Source organism: Callithrix jacchus, chromosome 10 (genome assembly GCF_049354715.1).
Source record: "Callithrix jacchus isolate 240 chromosome 10, calJac240_pri, whole genome shotgun sequence".
Taxonomy (NCBI): Eukaryota; Metazoa; Chordata; class Mammalia; order Primates; family Cebidae; genus Callithrix; species Callithrix jacchus.
The window spans coordinates 101,232,227-101,258,765 of NC_133511.1; the positions used below are offsets into that span (position 1 = coordinate 101,232,227).

General features: G+C 40.7%; 1 long non-coding RNA gene across 1 annotated transcript in view; it reads right to left on the reverse strand.

The window, feature by feature from the left end:
• The window catches only part of LOC118145483 (uncharacterized), a 196,318-nt gene that overhangs the window by 153,075 nt on the left and 16,704 nt on the right, over positions 1-26,539 (reverse strand). The gene's annotated exons all lie outside the window — the stretch shown is intronic.

Consider the following 26,539-nt stretch of genomic DNA (forward strand, 5'->3'; position numbering starts at 1 on the left):
ATAACTCCTAGTACAAGGGTACATGTTTGATTAATTTTAATAGAGAATGCTAAATATCCTTCAGAAAGCTGGGCCAACTTACGCCCCCGCCGCCACTGTATACATAGTGACACATGTCAGAATTGTGGAGTTAGGAAGTCCATCCCGGGTGAGTCTCAAGCTTGGGTTCTTATTTCATTCCAGACTAGCCCGGTTCCCTGAACATGTCCAGGTCAAGTTGTTTCGGTGGCTACTGGGAATTGCCCGCCCTGCCCCCAACTGACACTCCTGTGAATCTTGCAGCACCTTACATTTACAACATTACCTTTTATTGAGCACAGTGGCCCTGTAGGTTAGGCAGGGCAGGACAGGGATTAATAATTTATGGAAGATGAAATTATGTCTCACATCGGCAAGAGAACTCTGCAAGGTTACTCCAGCTGGTAAGCATTAGTTGGGGCAAAATAAACTGTGGTTTTTGCCATCAGAAGTAATTTGCCATTACTTTTGATAGCAAAACCCACAATTACTTTTACCCCAACCTAACAGAAGGAAGAGAAGCAAGAACCCAGGGCTTCTGAAGACCCAGCGTGTTTCCTTGTGGCACCTCGTTGCCTCTCAAAAATCTTTCTACTAAAATGAAATATACTCTTTAAAATGACAGGTATTCACAATGAAATATACCCTTTACTCCAAGTTAGTAGTGAAAAGCAGGCATTAAGGCTATATGATGTACTAAAAAGGCACCTCTTAGAAAAATATTTAATTGAGGTCTCTTGATTCAAATGAAATCCACTCTGTTTTAAACTTTCAATTATAGTAAGATAAAGCTGCAGAGAATGTGCTTTCCATCCTAATTTGAGACTTCAGATGGCAGCTCCTTTTGTACTTCTATCTTTAAAAAACTGCCTCCCCCAACCCCCAATCTTGTTATCTTCTCTTTGACTTGCCAAACAAATGTAGTCCAAAAAATAGAACTGATTAAATGCCTAAGGGAAGGAAGTGAAGAGCTTAAAATTGGTGGAGTCTGTTCCCACATGTTCGGGCTAATTTAACTTTGCTCACATGACAAATTAGAAAGGAAGAGGAAAATTTGCATACAAGGACAATTAAGAATAAACTAAAGGTGTCCTTTGTCCCAAATTAGGACAGGATCCCATAATTTGTTTTCCACTGAAAGAGTAGTTTCTGGCAAGCAGGGACTACTGGGTGGATTGTTTTCTTCTCTGATGTCACCAGCAAGTGGGAGCTTCATCACAAAGTGAGGCTCAGCCCATAGTGCGCTGTGCCCCAGGCCTCCTCTTCAGCAAGCCAGACTAACAACCATGGTAGCGTTTCCATGCTTATGTAAAATGTGAACACGCCTAGGGTCTATCAAAGTGCATCCAGGTCTGGTGGTAGATAGACAACAGGTAGACAGATGATTGACGGACAGATTCATATATAGATTCATCCATAGATAGACAGCAGAGGGATTTATTTTATATAACATGGTGGGTCTAGCCTGCCTACCCTGGTAATTTCCACATACTATGTCTGTCCTCAAAGCTCTAAGAATACTCAAAAGACCTACTCTCTAAGTATAATAATGGGGACAAATTTTTAATATGCAGGACATAGTATTCAGTCACCACTTTGTTATTCCAGCTGCCATAGGAAGTTTCTCTCTCTCCTTAGCAAATAAAAGATGCAGGCACATAGCAATGCCCAGCTATGGACAGTCTTGAATTATCCAGATTTCTCTCTTAAGATGAGCTTTATGGGTGGGTATGGTGGCTCACAACTGTAAGTCCAGCACTTCGGGAGGCCGAGGCAGGCAGATCATGAGGTCAAGAGATTAAGACCATCTGGCTAACAAGATGAATCCCCGTCTCTACTAAAAATACAACAACAACAACAAAATTAGCCGGATCTGGTGGCATGTGTCTGTAGTCCCAGTTACTCAGAAGGCTGAGTCAGGAGAATCGCTTGAACCTGGGAAGCAGAGGTTGCAAACACACACACACACACACACACACACACACACACACACACACACACAGCTTTACAAGAGCTCAAAGGCCAACACACTCTCTCTCTCTCTCTCTCACACACACACACACACACACACACACACACACACACACACAGAGTTTTACGAGAGCTCAAAGACCAACTAACCAAATCCCAAAACAGGAGCTGGCAAACTTCTTACCCCCTCATCGGTGGACCCAAAGGAAAGCTATAGAATGGGCTCTGAAGTTGTTGAGCGTCTGGTTGTGGTATCAGTGATCGTATTTTTTATTTGTTTGCTTACTTTCTTAATAAGTAACAGAAATGAGCTCCGGTTAATTTAATAAAAACAAAATGCAAGAATTTATCAAAAGGCTATATGATTACACGGCAAATTCTAGGAAAAGCTAAGCCAACAGTAGGCACCCCAGTAGCTCTGGGAGTCTGAGGAGCAGAAACTAATAATGGGCAATTAGAGCAAAGAACTACCTTCAAGAAAAGTCTGTTCAAATGATTTTCCTACCAGGTTGCTCTACTTGATTCTATTACTGGGTGAGAGCATCTGATTAGCTCAATGTTAAGCCAGAGCAGGGGATATGTGACACAGGGACAGAGCCTGTATACCTGATTCATACTACTGGGTGAGGCAGGGGATATGTGACACAGGGACAGAGCCTGTATACCTGATTCATACTACTGGGTGAGGTAGGGGATATGTGACACAGGGACAGAGCCTGTATACCTGATTCATACTACTGGGTGAGGACATCTGATTAGCTGAGACAGAAGCCTATGTACAGTGGTAAAGGAGTGACTCCCCAAAGACCAGCTGCTATTATATATATATATTTTAAAAAGGCCAAAGGGAGGTGGGCAAGCAAAAGCAACAGATATCCATCACACTCGCACTTGGAGTTGGGCCCTTCCAAAGGTTTCCAGCCCAAAGCATGAAATACCCAGCACTCTATTTCAGGAAACTAAAGACTGTACTCGGGAACAAAATTTCCCCATCTTCACCTGGCATATCAAGAACAAGCTCACATAAACCTTCAAAAGAGATACGAGGTCCAGGGTACAGACAAGTGAACATTCAAGCACAAAGCAGGGTAGCAAGAGCTATGATAGGGAGGTGCAGAATCCCATGGGAACGCACAGCAGGAGGAGTTGAAGGTAAGCGAGAAGCTGCCCATCTACAAAAAAGTGTCAGATGTCTGAAGGTAGGAAGAAGAGCAGGTGACACTGGAGGAGGCGAACATGGTCAGTCAGCCAGGAGCACATGGATGTGGCAGTAGACTGAGCTATTGACTAGTTCTTCACCTCCCCCCCCACCCCCGCCACCAACAGCCTCAACTTTGCTGTGGCCAGGATGAGAACAGCCTCTCTCCCAATGATTTCGGCTTGGCCATGAGACGTGGTAGGTGTGTCTCTATGTCAATCCTAGGGGCATTTTCAGAGCTTAGATCTTAGGCATTGGGAGCCTCTATGAGCTGCTGCCATGAGAAGAATATCCTCTCAATATCCCACCAGCTAGCTGATGGGCCAAGGAGGATGAGAGACACATGGAGAAGGGCCACAGAAATGCAACTAGAAGTGGAGCCAGACCCAGTCCAGGTTACCCAAACCCCAGTCATGAAGGGCCTTGTATACCTGTTAAGTTGAACTTGACTCTAAGGGCAATGAACTCTATTGAGGTGTTTGGGAAGTGACACAACAGATCTGCTTTTTAAAAAGCTAACTATGGGGTGTGGTAGCTCATGCCTGTAATCCCAGCACTTTGACAGGCTGAGGTGGGCAGATCACCTGAGGTCAGGAGTTCGAAACCAGCCTGGCCAACATGGAGAGATCCCATCTCTAAATTTAAAAAAAAAAAAAAAAAAGCTCACTATGAATGGTCCATTGGGGATAGGGAAACAGTTTCCCTGAAGTTTCCAACCTTACTTTGTCAATGTTTTTGCCTTACAAACATATCTAATAATATAAGAGCATGCTTTTATTAATTAATGAAAGAAGAACTCAACATTGTATATTCACTATCAACTCATCTATTTGCGAAAAAAAATAGAACATATGTAAATAGAAAAAACATGCCCAAAGTTCACAGTTATTATCTCTGGATAAGATTATGGTTATCATTTTCTTCTCTATAATTGTATGATTTTCTACAATGTCACATGTCTTTAATTATTATAAAATAGGCTGAGTGCAGTGGCACGTGCCTGTAATCCTGGCACTTAAAAGTTAAATCTTTTTTTTTTTTTTTTTGAGACGGAGTTTCACTCTTGTTACCCAGGCTGGTGAGATCTTGGCTCACCCCAACCTCCGCCTCCTGGGTTCAAGCAATTCTCCTGTCTCAGCCTCCCGAGTAGCTGGGACTACAGGCTTGCACCACCATGCCCAGCTAATTTTTGTATTTTTAGTAGAGACAGGGTTTCACCATGTTGACCAGGATGGTCTCGATCTGTTGACCTCGTGATCCACCCGCCTCAGCCTCCCACAGTGCTAGGATTATAGGTGTGAGCCACCGAAAAGTTAAATCTTACATAACTGGGATACACTCTATTTGGTAATGATGAATTATCTCTTTCTAAAATATTCAATTTTTCTAGTATTAAGAAATGTATCTAGGCCAGAAGGGATATTGGTCTATAATTCTTTTCTTGTAATGTCCTTAGTATTAGGGTTACACACACCTCATAAGTCAGAAAGTGTTCCCTTCTCCACTATTTTCTGAAAAAGTTTGTGTCATATTGGCATTCTTTCTTCTTTAAATGTTTGATAGAACTTATCAGTGAAGTCATGTGGCCCTGAATTTTTCCTGTGGCAAGGCTTTTAATTATAAATTTAATTTCCTTAACAGATATGGAGTTATTAATATTTTGTGCTTGATATTTTGTGTTTTGTAATTTCTGTCTTTTAAAGAATTTATCAGTTTTATCTAAATATTGTAATTTATTGCTCTGAGATTGTTAGATATAGTCTTTTACTTGTCTTTTACCAAGTGTCTTTAACCACCTGCAGTGGTCTCCCATCTTTCATTCTTGATATTTGTAATTTGTGTTCTCTTTTTTTTCTAGATCAGTGTAGCTAGAGGTCTATCAATTTTATTACCTTTCAAAGAATGAACTTTTGGTTTTGTTGATTTTCTGGGTTTTTTTTTTTTGTTTTTTGAGATGGTGTTTCACTGTTGTTACCCAGGCTGGAGTGCAATGACACGATCTCGGCTCACCGCAACCTCCACCTCCTGGGTTCAAGCAATTCTCCTGCCTCAGCCTCCTGAGTAGCTGGGACTTCAGGTGCGTACCACCATACCCAGCTAATTTTTGTATTTTTAGTAGAGACGGGGTTTCATCTTGTTGACCAAGATGGTCTCGATCTCTTGACCTCGTGATCCACCCACCTCAGCCTCCCAAAGTGCTGGGATTGTTGATTTTCTAATCTACTTTTTATTTCACTGATTTACACTCTTTATTATTTCCTTGTGTGTACTAGAGGTATACTTTACTTTTCCTAGTTTCTTAATATGAAGGCTTAGATCACTGATTTTAAGTCTTCTTTTTAAAATTTCTCTCCCATTTAAATAAGGCATAATTAATAAATAAAAATTGTGTATATTCGTTGTGTACAATGTGATGCATTGATTCATGTACACAGTGAGAAATGATTAAATCAAGATAATTAATAGCCATCATCTTACATAGTTAGCCTTATTTGTAGTGAGAACATTTAAGATCTATTCTTTTATCAATTTTCAAGTATACAGTACCTGATTATAAACTGTGGCTACCACTCTGGAATAAGAACTCCAGAACTTGTTCATCCTGTCTCACTGAAATTTTGTACTCTTTGACCAACATTTTGGCATCCCAAGCACCCTTCCCTCCAGCCCCTGGTAACCACCATTCCATTCTGCTATGAGTTCATCTTTTTCAGATATTACAAAGAATTGAGATCATGGAGTAGCTGTCTTTCTGTGTCTGGCTTATTTCACTTAGCATTATAGCCTCCAGATTTATCCATGCTGTCAAAAATGACAGGATTTTCTTTTTAAAAGTTGAATAGTATTTGATTGTGTATGCATATATACATAGACAGCATATTTATTTTATCCATCAATAAACACTTTGGCTGTTTCCCTATCTTGGCTATTATGAATGATTCTACAATGAGCATGGGTGCAGATATCTTTTTATGTCGTTCCATATCTCTAGTCCTTTAGATATATACCCAAAAGTGAGATTGCTAGATAATATGGCAGTTCTATTTTGAATGTTTTGGGAAACCTCCATATTGTTTTTCTTAATGGCTGTGCTAATTTACATGCCCACCAATAGTATGCAAGGATTCCTTCTTCTCCACATCCCTGCCAATACTTGCTTTTTTTTTTTTTTTTTTTTGAGACGGAGTCATGCTATGTTGACCAGGCTGGAGTGCAGTGGCATGATCTCAGCTCACTGCAACCTCCTCCTTCTGGGTTCAAGTGATTCTCCTACCTCAGCATCCCGAGTAGCTGGGATTACAGGCATCCACTACCATGCCAGTCTAATTTTTAAATTTTTAGTAGAGATGAGGTTTCACCATGTTGGCCAGGCTGGTCTCAAACTCCTGATCTCAGATGATACACCCTCCTTGGCCTCCCAAAGTGCTGGGATTACAGGGTGAGCCACCATACCCAGCCCTCTTTTATCTTTTTGATAACAGCCATTCTCACAGGTGTGAGGTGATAGCTCATTGTGGTTTTAATTTGCATTTCTCTGATGGTTAATGATGGTGAACATTTTTTCATGTACCTGTTGACCATTTGTATGTCTTTTTTTGAACAATATCTATTCAAGTCCCTTGCCCATTTTTTAATCTCATTATCTGTTTTCTTGTTATTGAGCTTTTCTGAGTTCCTTTTGTACTTTGGGTATAAACCCCTTTATCAGCTGTATCATTTGCAAAATGCTTCCTTGCATTCCACCAATCGTCTCTCTGCTTTGTCAATTGTTTCCCTTGATGTACAGAAGCTTTTCAGTTTGATGTAATCTCATTTGTCCATTTTTGCTTTTGTTGCCTGTGCTTTTCAGGACATATCCAAAAAAATGTTGCCTAGACCAATGTCAAGAAGGTTTTTCTGTTTTCTCCTAGGAGTTTTGCAGTTTGGGGTCTTATGCTTAAGTCTTTAATCCATTTGTGTTAATTTTTGTCTATGGTGTGAGATAGGCGTTGAATTTCATGTCTCTGTTTGTAGATGTCCAATTTCCCCAACACCATTTACTGAAGAGACCATCCTTTCTCCATTGTGTGTTCTTGGCACCTTTGTTGGAAATCAATTAACCATAAATGCATGGATTTACTTCCATAAGCCCCCTTCTTCTCTGATATAAACATTTAAGGCCATAAATTTTACTCTAAATGCTTTGTTAACTGAATCTCACAAATTTGGATATGCTATCGTTTTATCAGGACAAAAGACTTTAAAATTTTTCCTATTCATGGGTTATTTCAAATGTGGTTTAATTTCAAAATATTTGGATTTGCCAAACAGTTTTTGTTCTTGGTTTTCATTTTAATTCTTTTGTTATTAAAGAATATATTTTTGGTTGGGTGGGGTGGCTCACACCTGTAATCCCAGCACTTTGGGAGGCCAAGGCAGGTGGATCACAAGGTCAGGAGTTCAAAACCAGCCTGGCCAAGATGGTGAAACTCCATCTCTACTAAAAATACAAAACAAATTAGCTGAGTGTGGTGGTGGGTGCCTATAATCTCAACTACTGGGGAGGCTGAGGCATAGAAGCACTTGAACTCAGGAGGTGAAGGTTGCAGTGAGTCGACATCACACCACTGCACTCCAGCCTGAATGGCAAAGTGAGACTCCATCTCAAAAAGTAATAATAATAATAATATATTCTTTATAATTTCCATCCTTTGAAATGTATTGAGACACATTTTATGGACCAGTTTATGGTCTATTTTGGTGAATAAAGGACATAAACATAAAGAAAATAAAGTACACAAACATAAATGTACATGTTCCATGTACGATTGAACATAGTGTGTATTCTGTAATTGTTGAATAATATTTGATGAAATGTCAATTAGGAGGCCAGGCGTGGTGGCTCATGCCTGTAATCCTAGCACTTTGGGAGGCTGAGGCAGGCGGATTACCTGAGCTCGGGAGTTCAAGACCAGCCTGAGCAACACAGCAAAACTCCATCTCTACTGAAAATACAAAAGAATTAGCCGGGCTTGTGGTGCATGCCTGTAGTCCCAGCTACTTTCGAGGCTGAGGCAGGATAATCACTTGAACCCAGGAGGTGGAGGCTGCAGTGAGCCCGAGATCATGCCACTGCACTCCAGCCTGTGTGACAGAGTGAGACTCTGTCTCCAAAAAACAAAGAAAAGGCCAATTAGCTTATTTTTGTTAAGAGTTATTAAGATGCTCTCTATGTTTTCTAATTTTTTTGTTTATATGTTTTATCAATTACTGAGAAAGGAAGGTAAACCTCTTCAACTCTTATTATGAATTTGTCTGTTTCTCAATTCAATTCTATCAGTTTGCGTTCATATACATTGAAGTCCGGTAGTAAGTGTATATATATTCAGGAATTGTATGTCTTCTCAATGAATTGATTCCTTGGTCATTATGTAATGTTACTCTTCATCCCTGGTAATTTTCCTTGTCTTTGGTAGTAATAGGGCCATTCCTGTTTTTACAATTAATCAATACATGGTTATTTTTTTCTATTCTTTTGAAGTTGTATGTATCTTCATATTTAAAGTGTCTCTTATAAACTTCATATAGTTGAATCTCACTTTTTAAAATCTAGTCTAGCAGTCTTGCTCTTTTCATTAGAATGTTTAGTCAAGTTAGAATGTAATTAGTAATTTGATTGGGTTTGATTCTATCATCTTTCTGTTTTCTCTTTGTCCCCCTTGTCCTTCGTTTCTTATTTTCCTCTTCCTGTCTTCTTTTGGATCAATTGGGTATTTTCTAGTATTTCATTCTATCTTCTCTATTAGCTTTTTTAGCTATCCCTCTTTGTTTTAATTTTTAGTGGGTGCTTTGGAGATTAAAATAAACATATTTTATCGCCGTCTACCTTGAATGGACTTCATGCCACTTCACATAAATGTAAGAACCTTACAACAATGTATGTTCATTTACCCCTCCTCATCTTTTGTGCAATTGTCATACATTTTGCTTCTACACAGATTATACACCTCCCAATACTTTGCTACTATTTTTGGTTTAAACACTCCAATTTTCTTAGAGAAACTAAGAAATAAGAAATGTCTTTTATATTTATGCTTCACATATTTTCCATTTCTGGTAGTCTTTTTAATGCAAATCTGATCCATACGGAATCGTTTGCTTCCTGCCTGGAGAGCTTCCTTTAACATTTCTTGAAATGCATGTATGTTAATGATTCATCCAGCTTTTGCTTATATGGAAATGGCTTTATCCTACTTTTGTTTTTAAGACTCCTTTTTTTGGATATAGATTTAGAGGTTGACTGGAGTTTTTCTTATTATAGTTTTGTTTCGTTTTCATTTAATCACTTCAAAGATGCTGCCCCATTATCTTCTGACTAGTTTTATGTCTGATTAAAAAAAAAAATAGAAGTATTTCTCATTAGTCCTTTGTGAGTTACCTGTCTTTTTTCCCCGGCTACTTTTTAAATGTTGTCTATCTTCAATTTTTAGCACTTTGATTATGATATGCCTAGGTGCAGCTTACTTTATGCTTCTCTAAGTTTTACTGAATTTATTAGATTTGTATGTTGACATTTTTTCATCAAATTTTGGGGAGGCCGGGCGCGGTGGCTCACGCCTGTAATCCCAGCACTTTGGGAGGCTGAGGTGGGCAGATCACGAGGTCAAGAGATCGAGACCATCCTGGCCAACATGGTGAAACCCCGTGTCTACTAAAAAAAAATACAAAAAATAGCCAGGCATGGTGGCATGTGCCTGTGGTCCCAGCTACTCGGGAGGCTGAGGCAGAAGAATCACTTGAACCGAGGAGGCAGAGGTTGCAGTGAGCCGAGCTATCACCACAGCACTCCAGCCTAGCGACAGAGCAAGACTCCGTTTCAAAAAACAACAGCAGCAGCAACAACAAATTTTGGGGAAAGTGACCTTACTTCTTCAACATTTTTTCCTGTCCAACTTTTTTCTTTCTTCTATTGGGACTCCACTTACACATTTATTATACTGCTTGATGTTTTCCCACAGATCACTGAATCTTTTTTTAATCCTTTTTTTCTCTGTGCTTCAGTTTAATTTCTGTTTACCTGTTTTCAAGCTCACTGATGTTTTCCTATGCATTGTTCAATCTAATGTTAAGTATTAGATACAGTGAATTTTTTAATTTTAAGTGTGTTTTTCAGTTCTATAATTTCCACTTGTCTCTATAAGGTTTCTCCATTGAGATTTCTATATCAGTGTGTCCATCTCTTCTTTTTAATTCTTGAACTTATTTCAACTGGATGTTTTAAAGTCTTTGTCTGCTGCTGCCAGCATCTGCGTCATCTCTAGTCATATTTCTACTGTCTTTATTCTCCCGGATGTGGGTCACATTTTCTTACCACTTTGTACGTCTAGTAATTTTTTTTATTGCATGCTGGAGCTTATGAATGCTACAATGTTGAGTTTGGATTACGTTGTTTTCCTTTAGGGTGTTGAGTGTTGCTAAGGTGAGCATTTAATTTATTTGTGGTTCAGCTTGATCCTGTTAGGCTCGCTTCTAAGCTTTGTTAAGGTGGGTCAGGAATAGCTCATAGGCTAGGGCTAAATTAGACCTATTTTTAAGGATTGGCATTTCTGGGATCTCAACTGAATACTCAAGAGTGTTCAGTGATATAGCTGAACTATGATTGGTCAGAAATCCAATGTCTGCCATTGCTGGGTAACTTCAAGAATCTCCAGCCAGCCCGCAGGCCCTCCATAGGTACTCTCTGCTAGGCTATGCAGGGTCCTGTTGCATGTGTGCAGCTTTCCATTTGGCCAAAGACTGAAGGGGACCCAGTGACAGATTTCCAGGGCATCTTCCCTGTTCAGCAATTTCTTCTTTGATATCCTGCCACAGAAATTCCAACCACTTCCACAGTCTGAAGTCTGAACTGTTGACTCCACCCATTGAAACCAGTGCTGTCTTGTGGGATTAACTTCCTTGTGCTACCACTTGGAAAGTGTCCGTGGCAGAAAGCTAACTTGAATGTGGAGCTTAGCACATGTGTTTCCTTTGCTCAAGATTCACTGGTCATGTTTTGGTATATCTTTACAAGCATTGAGCAAAGCTCTTGGCAAATATTAGTACGGTGCTTAGTAAGGTGTTTTTTTCAGGAGGAAGGTGTGATTAATTTAGTTCACTTCTGGAAATACCCACAAGGCTATTCAAATGGCCTGTTCAAAGAATCAATCTCCATTTCCCCCATCCACTCCCAGCTTCCCCTCAGGGGTAAGGAACTTTCTCTTCTCTTCGGAAGCTGACAAGCAGTTTTCTGTGCATTTGGGTTACTCGGTTTGTAAGGCTTTGAGCATTTAGATAATGATCAGAATTACATTCATCCACAGTTAAGATACATACTGTTCTCTGAGGGATTTGATGTACTTTTTCCAAATCAGCTAAATGCTCTCTGGAAGAATTACTGGTGGGGAGGGGAGGCTGTAAACAACTTAGCGTAAATCGTCATTCAGAATGTGTCCTTGAAGCCCTGCATATAGTATCTCGTGTTACCAAGAAAAGAACTTCTGAGTCCATTTAAAGAAGGAAGCAGCAGCCAACTCCAATGTCCTCTTCGAGGAGAATGCTCCAGGTTTAAGAAGTTCTTGGGTGAAAGAAAGCCCCAAAAAGGCCTGCTGGCTCCTTGTATTCACCTCAAACACCCAGCTCAGCCTTATCTTCCCAGGGCCCATTTTCTGGACCAGTGAACCAAATAAAGACAGGCCATTTTCTTTTGTTTGCATCTTGACTGGGAAGACCAGGTCTCCAAAGGAAGGATTATTTCGAGCTTGCTTTAGAGATTATGTTTGAATTTTTCACACTTTATCCTTATCTACTGCCTGTCCCCCACCCCCACCCCAATCACCCTGCAACAAAAACACACAGTATAATCAACACCATCTTCCCTGTGGCCCAATGACCCCATTCTAGCCTTGGGGACACTAGATGGACAATCTGAGTTCAGAATTCCTATAGTTTGACTAGTAGATCTAACCCTTCAACTAAGATTTCCTCTTTACCAACAAGCACTAACGTTCTCTGTGCCTTCGTTTTGATTCAAAAGCACAAGACAAACAAAGGATTGAAAAGATTAAACGTGTGAGAGTTTTAATTTTCCTTTGGGGGAAAAAGACAACAAGCTATGATTTTCTTCTAAGTAAACAAACCATTTTCCATATGCCTCTAAGACAAAACTGCTTTTCTATTCTGCACAATCCACAAGTAAGTCCAGTGGGGAGGGGGGTGCCTAGGAAGCAGCACATTTTCTTATGTTGTAGAAAAAAATGTGTTTTCTGACTCATAGTCTCTACACTCTAGCATAATAATTCGAGGAACAACTCTGTTTTTGAAAGGGAGTCAGGGAGCATGGAAGATCCAGGGCTTTCTGCACGCTGTGAGGACCTCTGGTTGAGGGCCTATTGAGACCTGACCTCCTGGCCTGAGACAGCAGGTATACCATGTACCTGCTTGGCCCCCCACAATAGAGCATTTGCCCCTCACCAAGTGATGGGGCTGGGAGGCTGTGCACCCTATAGAAAGATTGTCCAGAAACACCTTCTGCAGTGCTACTTTCTGGATTCTAGCTCCTGGGGCACATATAGCCCCCATTCTCAAACCTTGGAGGGGAACCTGGGATGGCCCTTCACATCCTTGCTAGAACTTCAGACTTTGGTATCTGACCTTGTCATTCCCCTACTTCAGTCATCCCTAAATGATGGTTTCATGGAAGCCAATTTTTCTATGAATGGTAGGGGGGCGGGTTTGGGGATGAAACTGGTCCACCTCAGATCATCAGGCATTAGATTCTCATAGGGAGCATGCAACCTAGATCCCTCATATGCACGATTCACAATAGGGTTCATGCTCCTTTAAGAATCTAATACTGCAGCTGATCTGAAAGTGGGTGGAGCTCAGACGGTAACAGAGATGCCATTCACCTCTTGCTGTACCAGTACTGGTCCATGGCCTTGGGGTTGGGGACCCCTGCCTTACCTCATTACCTTCAGTAGCTCCTGATTGTTTTTATGATGAAGTTCCCATTCCTCAGATGTTCTCACAAGTTTTTTTTTGTTTTTTGTTTTGAGACAAGATCTCACTATGTCATTCAGCTGGAATACATTGGCAGAAACATGGCTCATAGCATTCTTGACTCCTCGGCTCAAGCAGTCTTCCTGTCTCACTATGCCTGGCCATTTTATTTTATTTTATTATTTATTTATTTTGAAGCAGAGTCTTGCTCTGAGCCCAGGCTAGAGTTGTAGTGGTGCAATCTCGGCTCACTGCAACCTCCATCTCCCGGTTGGAGCGATTCTCCTGCCTCAGCCTCTGGAGTAGCTGGGACTACAGGTGCATACCACCACACTCAGCTAATTTTTTGTATTTTTAGAAGAGACGAGGTTTCACCATGTTAGCCAGGATGGTCTCAATCTCCTGACCTCTTGATCCACCCACCTCAGCCTCCCAAAGTGCTGGGATTACAGGCATGAGCCACCACACCCAGCCTATTTTTATTTTTTTTCTAGAGATGGTGTCTGGCTATGGTGGTCTTGAAATCCTGGGCTCAAGTGTTTCTTCTGCCTCAGCCTCCCAAAGTGTTGGGATTACAAGGATAAGCCACTGTGCCCTGCTGGTAGGTTCTTAATCTGATCCTGCTGTATCTTTCTCTTACCTCTGCAGTCCTCCTCCCTCAACTCTCCTAACCCACCCTCCGCCAACCCTTGCCTCTCTCCTCCAGCATATGGAAGTCTTTGCAGCCCCTTAGATGCACTGGACTCTCTTTCAGCTTGGAATGCTGTACCTGGAGGCTGGGAACAAAGTGTCCATGTCACCTTGTTAACTCCTGTTCATACCTCAAATCTCAACACAGGATTGCTTCCCCCATGAAGGCTTCCTTCAAGGCTGAGTTGGGCACCCCACCTACTTGCTGCTATAGTTCACTGTGCTTACTTTATCACAGTTATTCATTCACAAGTATTTACTGAGTGTTTCCATATAGCAACCACTGGGCTAGGTCCTAGGAATACAGTGGGAAGAAATAGTAATAAATAAGTAAAACAAACAAATACCTGAGAAAATCCTATTTGTGATCATTTCTGGGAAAGAAAAGGATATAGACATGGAAAATAGGGGGTGAGGTAAAGACCACCTTATCCTATTTTATTCTCATGTTCTCTTTATTACTCTCTCCACTAGACATCAGGCACCTCAAGAGCAGAGATTTGTGTTACTACTCTTCTTTTTACTTCTAATGCCCAACGTAGATGCAGCATAATGAAGAGATTCAATAAGAGTCTGTGGTATGAGCTATAACCATTTTCTCTTCCTTCCATTTCCGTGCCTGTTTTCAACATTGTTGGAACCTGAAAATTTCAAAACTCTTTCCAGGAGAGGGTCAACTGGACAGAGAACAAAGGACATTGAACAAAGATACTCTGAATTAAAAGGACAGAGAACAAAGACACTGGCTCAGTTGGGAGTCAGCCTCCTTCCCTCATCTGCCATGTATTTAATACCTATCATTATTGGTATTTTAAATATAAGGATGTTTTAAATACGATCTCAAATTCTTGGACACTTCCTCAAAAGATGTCGCCTAATTTCCCTCCTCTCGAATCTTGAGTGTAGGCTGGACCTAATGACTAGCTTCCAATGAGAAGAAATTGCAGAAATGATGTGTTAATTTTGAGGTTACATCATAAAAGACAAAGATATTGCAGCTTCCAGCTCAGTCCCTCTTGCATCTTGCTCTGTGGGAAGCTGGCTGCCATTTTGTAAGGACATTCCAATAGCCTATGAAGTGATGCCCATGGCTGGGAACCAAGACCTCTTGCCAAATGACAAATGAATGACCATCTCAGAAACAGCTCGCTTAGTCCCACCAAGCCTTCGGAGGACTGCAGCTCCAGCTGAAACCTTAGTTATGATGTCATGAGAAAGCCTGAGTCTGATTCCTGTGGGTCAGAAGTATTCCCAGACTCCTGACCCATAGGAATCCACAGATAATAAAAGTTTGGTTTCAACCACGATGTTTTGGGGTAATTTATTATGTAGCAGCAGATAATTAATATAATTTGTCTGCAGACTTGAACTTATGTCATAAAAGAAGGGAGTTAGCTGGGCCTCCTCTGCAAGAAAAGGCTCTTTCCATTCCAGACAAAAAAGGAGAACGTGTCTGAAAAATCAGAAGGGTAGTGGGATGGACTGAATATTGGTGTCCCCCTGGCATTCCTAAGTTAAAATCTAATCCCCAATGTGATGGTATTTGGAGGTGGGGCCTTTGGGAGGTAATTAGGTAATAAGGGTGGAGCCCTCATGAATGGGATGAGTGCCCTTGTAAAGGGGACCCCAGAGAGCTTTCTTGCCCTGCCCTCTTTCTTCCATGTGGAGATACAAGGAGAAGTGGGCACTCTGAAACCAGAAGATGGCCCTCACTAGAATTGACCACACTGGAGCCCAGAGCTTAAACTTGCAGTCTCTGGAACTGCAAGAAATAAATTTCTGTTGTTTATAAACGACCCAGTTTACAGCTGATGTAGTTCGCATGATTGTCCTTCCAAATCTCATGTTGAAATGTGAGCTCCAATGTTGAAGGTGGGTCCAGTGGGAGGCATTTGAGTCATGAGGTAGATCCCTCATGAATGGCTTGATGCCCTCCCCACAAAAATAAGTTTATGTGAGATCTCTCTGGTCGTTAAAAAAGAGAGAGAGAGAGACTGAGACCTCCTCTCTCTATTCCCTCTTTTACTGTGTGACACACCTGCTCCCTCTTTGCCTTTCATCATGATTGTAAGTTTCTGAGGTCTTACCAGGAACCAAGCAGATGTGGGTGCCATGCTTGTATACCCTGCAGAATCATAATTATAAAGGAAATAAGCCTCTTTCTCTTATAAATTATCCAGTCTCAGGTATTCCTCTATAGGAAGGCAAAATGGACTAACACAATGGCACTCTGTGACAGAAGCCTGAATCAATTCCTTTTCTGAACTGAATCAGTTCCTTTTTTTTAATCTGTAAGGAGATTGGGCCTATCTTGGATTCTCAGGTTTCCAGCCATCTCCACAACATCCCCTATGACCCCAAAGGAGTTGTGAATGTAAGTAGGCAAATAATTAATAATTCATGCATCTTGAAAACATTCAATGCGTTGGCACTGTTCTAAAGAGCTTTGCATATGTTAACTCGTTTAAGCTTCACAGCCGCCCCCTGGGATACTGTGATTGTCCCTGCTTTACAAATGAAGAAACTGAGGCACTGAGCAGAAGTAACTTGCCAAAGCAGGTTTTTAATATGGGAAAAGGCCCTAACATAAAGAAAGGCTTACTATATGACAATCATTTTAACAAACACTTTCACGGTATTTTCCTTAATCCACAACACAAACCTGCAAGAAATAAGTCAAAGGCCCCTCTTTTTTTTTTTTCCGAGACAGAGTTTTGCTCTTGTTACCCAGGCTGGAGTGCAATGGCGCGATCTCGGCTCACCGCCACCTCCGCCTCTCCTGCCTCAGCCTCCTGAGTAGCTGGGATTACAGGCACACGCCACCATGCCCAGCTAATTTTTTGTATTTTTAGTAGAGACAGGGTTTCACCATGTTGACCAGGATGATCTCGATCTCTTGACCTCGTGATCCAATGATCCACCCGCCTCGGCCTCCCAAAGTGCTCGGATTACAGGCTTGAGCCACCGCGCCCGGCCAAGCCCCACTTTTAAAGATAAAAGGTAGGGCCCTTGGACTTGCTCATGGTCATATGCAAAGTGGCAGGTGTGGGTTCAAAGTCTAGGTCTGTTGCTTCCAAAGCCTTCTTTCCTCAACACCCAGCTGCCTCCCTGCTCCCCTACCCTCTCTCTGCTCTCAGCTTCAGATGTGTGTTTGTCAGATCCAGAAAAATGCCTCAGGTGCTGGCCAGCTGCCAAGGTGAGGAATGAGGTGACAGCCTTGAATTTACACATTCCCAGGCACCTCCAAGCAGCTGTTACCTGCACCCAACTCTATGCTGATGTGCTTTACCACAAGCCTTGGGTCAGAGATGAGTGAGAAAAGTGGGAAGATATATGAAAAGGAGGATAAACGGGATGCAGAAAGCCCAGCTGTTTCGGCTTTGAGACAAGAGGTCAGTAAATCCACAAGCACCTGTGCCGGTGACATTCCGGAGGTCAAAGCTGCCTTTAGGCTTGGCTCCGCTTCCTAGGATGAGGCAAGAGTTCAAAGGAGACGGACAGAAAAATCTCTCCTGACTGTCAGGAGAAGGGAAGGGTCCCATCTTTGAAGTCAGATGGGCCAGCCTAGGAAAAATTCATGCTGTGTATCCATCCACCTACCTGTGTCATCTGTGTGAGTAGAAAACCTGCTTCCTCGCACATAACATGCACTCACTTGTCCATGTTAACTCCCTTGCCTCTCCACTCTCTCCTGTCCTCATCTCCAGGGTTTGAGGTACCCCTTGACTTAACATGGAAGTCAGGAGGCCATCCTCATGAGCTAGAAACTGTTAGCTCTCCTTGCATTTCTCTAAGGAAATGGTCTGAGACCTCTTTTGGGTACTTGGGATGATTGCATTTTGCTATAATATAGGGGAAAGAAGACAGCTGTGAGTGTCAAAATTTGGGGGCTTAAAAAAATCTGGAGCGTGTGTTAGAAACACAGACTCCAGTTTCATTCCAGTGATGATGATTTTTGTTTTTTTCGAGACAGTCTTGCACCATTGCCGGGGCTGGAATGCAGTTGTGTGGTCTCGGCTTGCTGCAATTCCCAGGTTCAAGCAATTCTCCTGCCTCAGCCTCCTGAATAGCTGGGATTACAAGCAACTGTCACCAAGCCCAGCTAATTTTTTATATTTTTAGTAGAGACAGGGTTTCACTATGTTGGCCAGGGTGGTCTCAAACGCCTGATCTTATGATCCACCCGCCTTGGCCTCCCAAAGTGCTGAGATTACAGGCGTTAGCCACTGTACCCAGCCCATTCCAGTGATTCTTATTCACTGGGTGCCCCCATGAATGGGTATTTTGTAAGCTACCAGCTGGCCACACTTAGAGAAGCTCTGGATTAAGAAGAGTTTCAGGCAATCAAGAAAAGCATTTCATATCCATCCCCCTTTGACAAATCATTAGATCCTGGTTACCTTTAATCAGTTGAACATAAAATTTCAGATTATGTCTTCATAAGAATTTGAAACCAATTTTTAAATTTCATATTCTATTGCAAACCTAATAAACATCTAAAAAGAGAAAAGGTAGGGCTTATCTCCAAAATCAAAAAGGCAGTTGCTTTTTTTTAATCTTTGGGGAGACTAGGCCTGTCTTTAGGGTTTTTCACTCCCTTCCAGAAGCCAGTTTTGTTTTTCCATGTTTCTATCTGTGGAAGACAGAATTTTGTCCCCCATGACCTTTGCCCCTGGCATTACCCACATGAACATGTTATGCTACCTAGGAAAAAGGACTTTGAAGCTATAATTAAGGTAACTAATCAGTTGATCTGAAGATAGGAAGACTTTCCTGGATTAGCTGGGTGGGCTCAATGTAATCACATGAGCTATTACAGAAGAAGGCAGAAGAAAAGGAGATTTGAAGCATGAGAACGATTTGACACACCATTACTCACTGGCAAATGAAGGTGGCTATTCAAAAAGGAAGGTGAATGGCCTCAAGGAGCCGAGAGACTCCCAGATGACAACCAGCCAACAACAGGGGTCTCATTCATACAACCTCAAGGAACTGAATTCTGCCAACACCCTGAATGAGTTTGAAAGTGCAGTCTTCTTCAGAGCCTTCAGATTCGAGCCTAGCTGGCTGATACCTTGTTTTCAACCTTGGAATACACTGAGCAGAGATCAGAAGAGCCTGTCTGAATTCTTACCCTACAGAATGGTAGGGGAGTAAGTGAGTATTTTAAGCTGTGAAGTGTGTGATAATTTGTTACACAGCACTAGAAAACTAATAAAATCTAAATATTTTCATTAAAAAATATATATTTTGGGTCTGGGTGCAGTGGCTCATGCCTGTAATCTCAGCATTTTGGGAGGGTGAGATGGGCGGACCACTTGAGGCCAGGAGTTCAAGACCAGCCTGGCCAACATGGTGAAACCCCGTCTCTACTAAAAATACAAAAAATTAGCCATGCATGGTGGCATGTGCCTGTAGTCCCAGCTACTCTCAAGGCTGAGGCAGGATAATTGCTTGAACCTGGGAGGCGGAGGTTGCAGTGAGCTGAGATTGCGCCACTGCACTCCAGCCTGGGCGACAGAATAAGACTCCATCTCAAAATATAAAATAAAATAAAAAGTATTTTGGTCTGGAATTTTTTTTCTGTTTTGGTTCGGTTGGTTTTTGGTATTTTTAGACTTGCATTGCTGGATGATTCTCTATGTACAAGTTCCCTGCCTCTCTTTGAAGATGACATCAAATGTCACTTCCTACAGGAAGCTTTTCCCAAGTAAGTCATTTTTTGTCATTAGCCTAATGGTCTTTGCTGGAAAAGTCCTCATTTGTTGGTGAGAAGTTGGAGATGTGACAGTTTGGATACGTGTCCCCACCCAAATCTCATGTTGAGTTGTAAGCCCCAGTGTTTGAGGTGGGGCATGGTGGAGGGTAATTGGTCATGGGAGTGGATTTCTCATGAATGGTTTAGCCCCATCCCTTGATGCTGTGCTTGTGATAGTGAGTTTTTCAAAATCTGGTTGTTTACAAGTGTGTGGCACTTCCCCTGCCTGTTGCCCCTGCTTTCGCTATATGACATACCCTTCCCCTTCTGCCATGATTGGAAGCTTCCTGAGGCCTCCCCAGAAGCAGATACCACTATGCTTCCTGTACAGCCTGCAGAACTATGAGCCAATTAAACCTCTTTTCTTTATATATCATCCAGCCTCAGGTATTTCTTTATAGCAATGCAAGAATTGGCCTAATGCAGGATGATAAAGGATTGACTGTATATATGAGGAGTGGGGATATTTGGGAGCCAGACAGAAAGATAAGTTCATTCATTCAAGAACAAATGATCGAGCATCTATTATGTTTCTTTTAGGTGTATTTAAAAATACGCAGGTGAATAATATGGACAAAATTTCCCTCTGGTAAAGTCTACATTGTACAGGAGGGAGGCAGATAATACAGAAGTCAACAAATAAATAAAATTCTCCAGACAGCAATAAGTCCTATGGGGGAAAACTTCCAGTCATGTGTGAGAAACAGAAAACGGACAGCAGCTGTTAAACCCTTCTCTAAGAGTGTGATTGTTGAGCCAAAACTTGGATGATGAGAAGGAAAATGTGCACAAGAAGGGGAACAGCAATTGCAAAAGCACAGAGGCTGGAGGGAGCTTGATATGTTTTCTGAACAGGGGAAAAGAGGACTATTTGACAACGAAGCAGTAAATGAGTGACAAAGTACAGCCAACGTCAGATTAGCAGACAGAGGCCAAATCAACTAACATCTTGTAGACCACAATGAGGATGTGGGTTTTATTATCTGTGTATTGGACAGCTAGTGGATGTGGCGTATTATTGCAACTTCTTCCACACCAGACTCTTGCAGGAGTCAGATCTTGAAAGAGTGGTCATATGCAGAGACTGGAGCTGTAGGAGGATGCAGCTGTAGTCAGAACCATGGCAGACTTGCAGGGATGATGGGGAACAAGAGAATAAGTTTTCCAACTGCTCTAATCTTGCAATCTTTTGTCAATCCCTCCCACTAGCTACAAAACAGAAAGGGAGAGGGCAAAGCAACCTTGGCAATGCTGTTATCCAAGGGGTCAGCCTCACAGAAAAAGGAGAGAAAGTGTTGGAGAGGGCAGAGGAGATCATCACACACAGACTTGCTGTTTTCAGTACCTAGAATATCTTCTTAGCTGGCAGACTATTCGTTTATCTTCATAACCATCTTCCAAAACCCACCTGGGTGGAGGGAGATAAGTGGAGTTAAAGTATTCTAAGGTTCTTGCATTGTCCATGAAGTAGTAAAAGTACTAATTTATACTAAACTATTATAAATCAGGAAAGCATGGTATAATTTCTAAGATGATCACTTATAAAGGAGATAAAAGAATATATACCTAAAAGGCCAGTAGAAGGGGGAAATGGGAATGACAAAAAAATACTTCACCAATTCAAAAGAATACAAAGGAGAGGAAAAAGAACATAGAACAAAAAAATATGTATCTTATAGTAGATTTAAACCCAAATAAGTTATTATTTCAGTATTTTCATGAACGTAGATGGACTGTGCTACAATTAAAATTTAAACATTGTCTAATTGGATTTTTAAAAAATTCTCAACTATGTGCTACTTACAATAAATATACCTTAAATATAAGGTTATAGAAAGGCTGGCTGTAAATAATCAGAAAAAATACACCATATAAGCATTAGGATAAACAAGGATAATATAGTCGTATATCAGAATAAGTACTTTTTTTTTTGAGATGAGGTCTCACTCTGTTGCACAGGCTATAGTACAGTGGCAAGACTGTGGCTCACTATAACCTGGACCTCCTGGGCTCAAACCATCCTCCTACTCCAGCCTCCCAAGTAGCTGAGACTACAGATGCACACCACCATGCCTGGCTAATTTTTATTTTTTGTAGACATGAGGTCTCGCTATATTGCCCAAGATGGTCTCAAACTCCTGGCCTCAAGCTATTCTCTTGCTTTGGCTTCTCAAAATGCTAGAATTACAGGTGTCAGCTACCACATTTGTCCAGAAAAAGTAAACTTTAATGCAATAGGCATACTAAAGATAAAGAAGGACATCTTATCACGGGAAAAGGAATAGTACACTAAAAAGATATAACACTTCTAAATTTTTTTTTCTTCTTCTTTTATTTGTTGTTGTTGTCGATACTGAAACAGAGTCTTGCTCTGTTGCCCAGGCTGGAACGCAGTGGCATGAATACAGCTCACTGCAGCCTGTCTCCTGGGCTCAAGCAATCATTCCACCTCAGTCTCCCAAGTAACTGGGACTACAGATGCATGCCACCATCCTGAATAATTTTTGTATTTTTTTGTAGAGATGGGTTTCACATGTTGCCCAGGGTGGTCTTGGACTCTTAAGCTCAAATGATCTGCCCCCCTCAACCTTGCAAAGTGCTAGGATTACATGCATGAGCCACTGTACCTGGCCTGTATTTTCCAACATGTAGTACATATCCTCAAAATATAAAGCAAAATTAGCATAAGTAAAGAGGGAAATACATAAATCTATTTCTCAGGAAATAATAGAAGTAGTATACCAAAAGAAGTAAGGATAGAGAATATTTGAATGGCATAATTAATAAACTATGCTTTTGTAGAACATTGCCCTAACAAATGAGGACTATAAATTTCATTCAAATGAATATGGAACATTTACCAAAACTTGACAATATGAATGGACAAAGCAAATCTCAAAATATTTAAAATAAATAAAATCATACAGGATATGTTATTAGCCTACAGTGAAGTTACACTAGAAATCAGTAACAAAAAGATAACTAGAAAATCTCCACTACTAAGGAATAGGAACACTTTCACACTGTTAGTGGGAGTGTAAACCAGTTCAACCATTGTGGAAGACAGTGTGGCGCTTCCTCAAGGACCTAGAAATAGAAATTCCATTGGACCCAGCAATCCCATTACTGGGTATATACCCAAAGGATTATAAATCATTCTAGTATAAAGACACATGCACACACATGTTCATAGCGGCACTGTTTACAATAGAAAAGACCTGGAACCAACCCAAATGCCCACTGACAACAGACTGGACAAGGAAAATGTGGTACATGTACACCAGGGAATACTATGCAACCATAAAAAATGATGATTTTGTGTCCTTTGTAGGGACATGGATGAATCTGGAAACAATATCTCAGCAAACTGACACAAAAACAGAAAATCAAACACTGCATGTTATCACTCATAGGTGGGTGATGAACAATGAGAACACATGGACACAGGGAGGGGAGCATCACACACTGGGGTCTGTTGGGGAAGGGCAAGGGAAAGACAGCAGGGGGGCAAGGAGGTCGGGGAGGGATAACATGGGGAGAAATGCCAGACATAGGTGACGGGGGGGATGGAGGCAGAAAACCACATTGCCATGTGCATACCTATGCAACAAGCCTGCATGATCTGTGTATGTACCCCAGAACCTAAAGTACAATAAAAAAGAAAGAAAGAAAATTTCCACTACTGAGAGATAAAGTTAAAGAAAACGTAAATAAATAGAGGGATAAAACATCTTCATGGATTGGAAAACACAATATTGTAAAGATGACAATGCCCCCAAATTGACATATGGATTCAATGCAAACTAAAGTAAAAACCCAGCAGCTTTGTAAGAGAATATGAATTTGGATGGTGTTAACAGGCTGATTCTAAAATGCATATGGAAATGTAAAGGATTAAACGCAGTCAAAATAATCTTCAAGAACAGAGCTGTAAAACTGACACTGTCAGGTATAATGCTTATTAGAATGCAAGATTTACAATTGTGGAATTATTACAAGAGTATACAACTAGACCAGAGACATAGAACTAAGAGTCCAGAAACTGGTACACATATACATGATCATTTAACTTATGACAAGATTAAAACAAATTTTTTAAAAATAACTTTCTCTGGAGCAATTATAAATCCTAAGGGGGGAAAAAGAATAAAATCTTGATCCCTACCTTTCCATCATACATAAAAAGTAATTCTAATTATGCTGGTACACAATACAACAGATAACATTTTATCTGTCAATTAAAAAATTTTTTAATTATGTCATAAAATTGATACTTTTACATGATTTTTCTAACATATTTTAAATAAACCATTTCCTTAAATTAAAAAAAAGCTCTAGAGGACTGCAATGTAAACTGAAAGGCAAACCAAAATAGGTCTTCTAAAAGTTAAAAACGTAGCCACCCAGCTAGCTGAGTCAGTAGAGCATGAGTCTCTTAAAAGTTAAAAACAGGAGAACAACTTTGTGATCTTGAAGTAGTTAAAATTTTTTAAAGGCGCCGGGCGCGGTGGCTGAAGCCTGTAATCCCAGCACTTTGGGAGGCTGAGGCGGGTGGATCACGAGGTCAAGAGATCGAGACCATCTCGGTCAACATGGTGAAACCCCGTCTCTACTAAAAATACAAAAAATTAGCCGGGCATGGTGGCGCATGCCTGTAATTCCATCTACTCGGGAGGCCGAGGCAGGAGAATTGCCTGAACCCAGGAGGCAGAGGTTGCGGTGAGCCGAGATCGTGCCATTGCATTCCAGCCTGGGTAACAAGAGTGAAACTCCGTCTAAAAAAAAAAAAAAAAAAAAAATTTAAAGGCATTAAAATTGATAAACATGATAGAAACCTTTATGAATTGGACTATATTAGAATTTAAAACTTTTTTTCATTTACAGGCATAATTAAAAGAGTGAAAAGGCAATTCAAAAAGTGGGACAAAGTACAACACATAATTCAAAAAAAAGGGCTCATCAGAAAGCATAAATAACTTTCATCACAAAGAAAATATACAATCCAGTCATGCAATAGAAAAATAGAAAAATGGAGCTGGGCATGGTGGCCCATGCCTGTAATCCTTGTACGTTGGGAGGCTGAGGTGGGTGGATCACTTGAGATCAGGAGTTTAAGACCAGCCTGGCCAACATGGTGAAAACCCCATTTCTGCTGAAAATACAAAAAATTAGCTGGGCATTGGTGGTGTGTGCCTATAGTCCCACCTACTCAGGAGGCTGAGGGAGGAGAATCGCTTGAACCCAGGAGGCAGGGATTACAGTAAGGTGAGATCATGCCACTGCACTCCAGCCTGGGTGACAAAGCTAAGAAAGAGAGAGAGAGAGAGAGAGAGAGAGAGAGAGAGAGAGGGAGAGAGAGAGAGAGAGAGAGAGAGAGAGAGAAAGAGAGAGAGAGAGAGAGAGAAAGGAAGGAAGAAAGGAGGGAGGGAAAGGAAAGAAAGAAAAAGAAAGATAGAAAAATGAGCAAAATGATGGGCTTTACAAAGAAGCTAGCCTAATGGTCAATAACTGTATGGAAAAATGGTTAGTTTAATTAGGCCTCAGAGAAATGCTAACTAAAACTACAATATAACATCACATCTACAAAAATAGGTACAATTTAAAAGGTGGACAATTCTAAGTGCTGAGTAAGATGTGGAACAACCTGGGACTTTTGTATATTGCTTATAGCATTGTAAACTATTTGAATAGATTTATGAAAGTTGAACATATGCACACCCTATGATGCAGACAATTTTATTCCTAGGATACCCCCAAAAAAATACATACATACATTCCCCAAAAGACATTTAACAATATAGTGTCATACTAGCTTACATGTTCATACTGGAAGCCAAATTCTTGTCAATGTTGAAATTGATAAGTAAATTTTTGTGTATTGATGCAATGGGCTACTAAACAGCAATGACAATAAACTATAATTACATGCAATAACATGAATGTCACAAACATAATGTTGCTCAAAAGAAGGCAGATACACAAAAAATACAATATATTATTCTATTTATATGAAGCATGTAACCATACTCTATTGCATTAGAATTTGGATGATGGTTGCTGTAAAGAGTAGGTTCGTGGTTGGAAGTAAGTAGGAGGGGCTTCTGAAGTGCTGGTTACACAGGGGTGTTTAATATGTGAAAATGTACCCAGTTGTACACTTAGGGTTTGTAATTTTAAAAAATCAATTCCTGGTGGATGGATAACTATGACTACATCAAAACTAACAACTTCTGGACTAACATAGCCACACTGAAGATGGTAGGGGTAGAAAAAAACTGAATTTACTGTGAATTCTGGCACATATCACCTTAATCAAGTGATCTAAGTTAACCCAACCCTGAACAATATCAGCAGCCTATACCTTCTGATATGATGCACTGAGAAAAGCAAAATGTCAATGGTATTCTTAAAAAAAAAAAAAAAGCATAATCTGAATCTAATCATGAGAAAAACTGACAATATCAAGTACTATCAAAGACATGGACCAACTAGAACTCCCATTTGAGAATGCAAAATGGTATGGCCACTTTGAAAGAGTTTGGCAATAACTTATATATACAGTTAAACATATACTTAACCATATGATCCAACAATTCCATGCCCAAGTATTTACCCAAGATAAATGAAAGCTTGTGTCCAAAGACTTCTATACAAATTATATAATGGCTTTATTTGTATAGAAGTCAAACTTTGCCAAAAACTGGAAATAACTCAATGTCCACCAGTTGGTGAATGGATAAACCAGTTAGTGCCTGCATATTCTTCACCAGCTTTCTCCAATATTAACATAACCAGAGTACAATCACTGAAAAAAGAAGAACCAAATTGTGGTACATCCATACAATGGAATACTACTAAGCAATGAAAAAGAACAGAGACAACCAAAT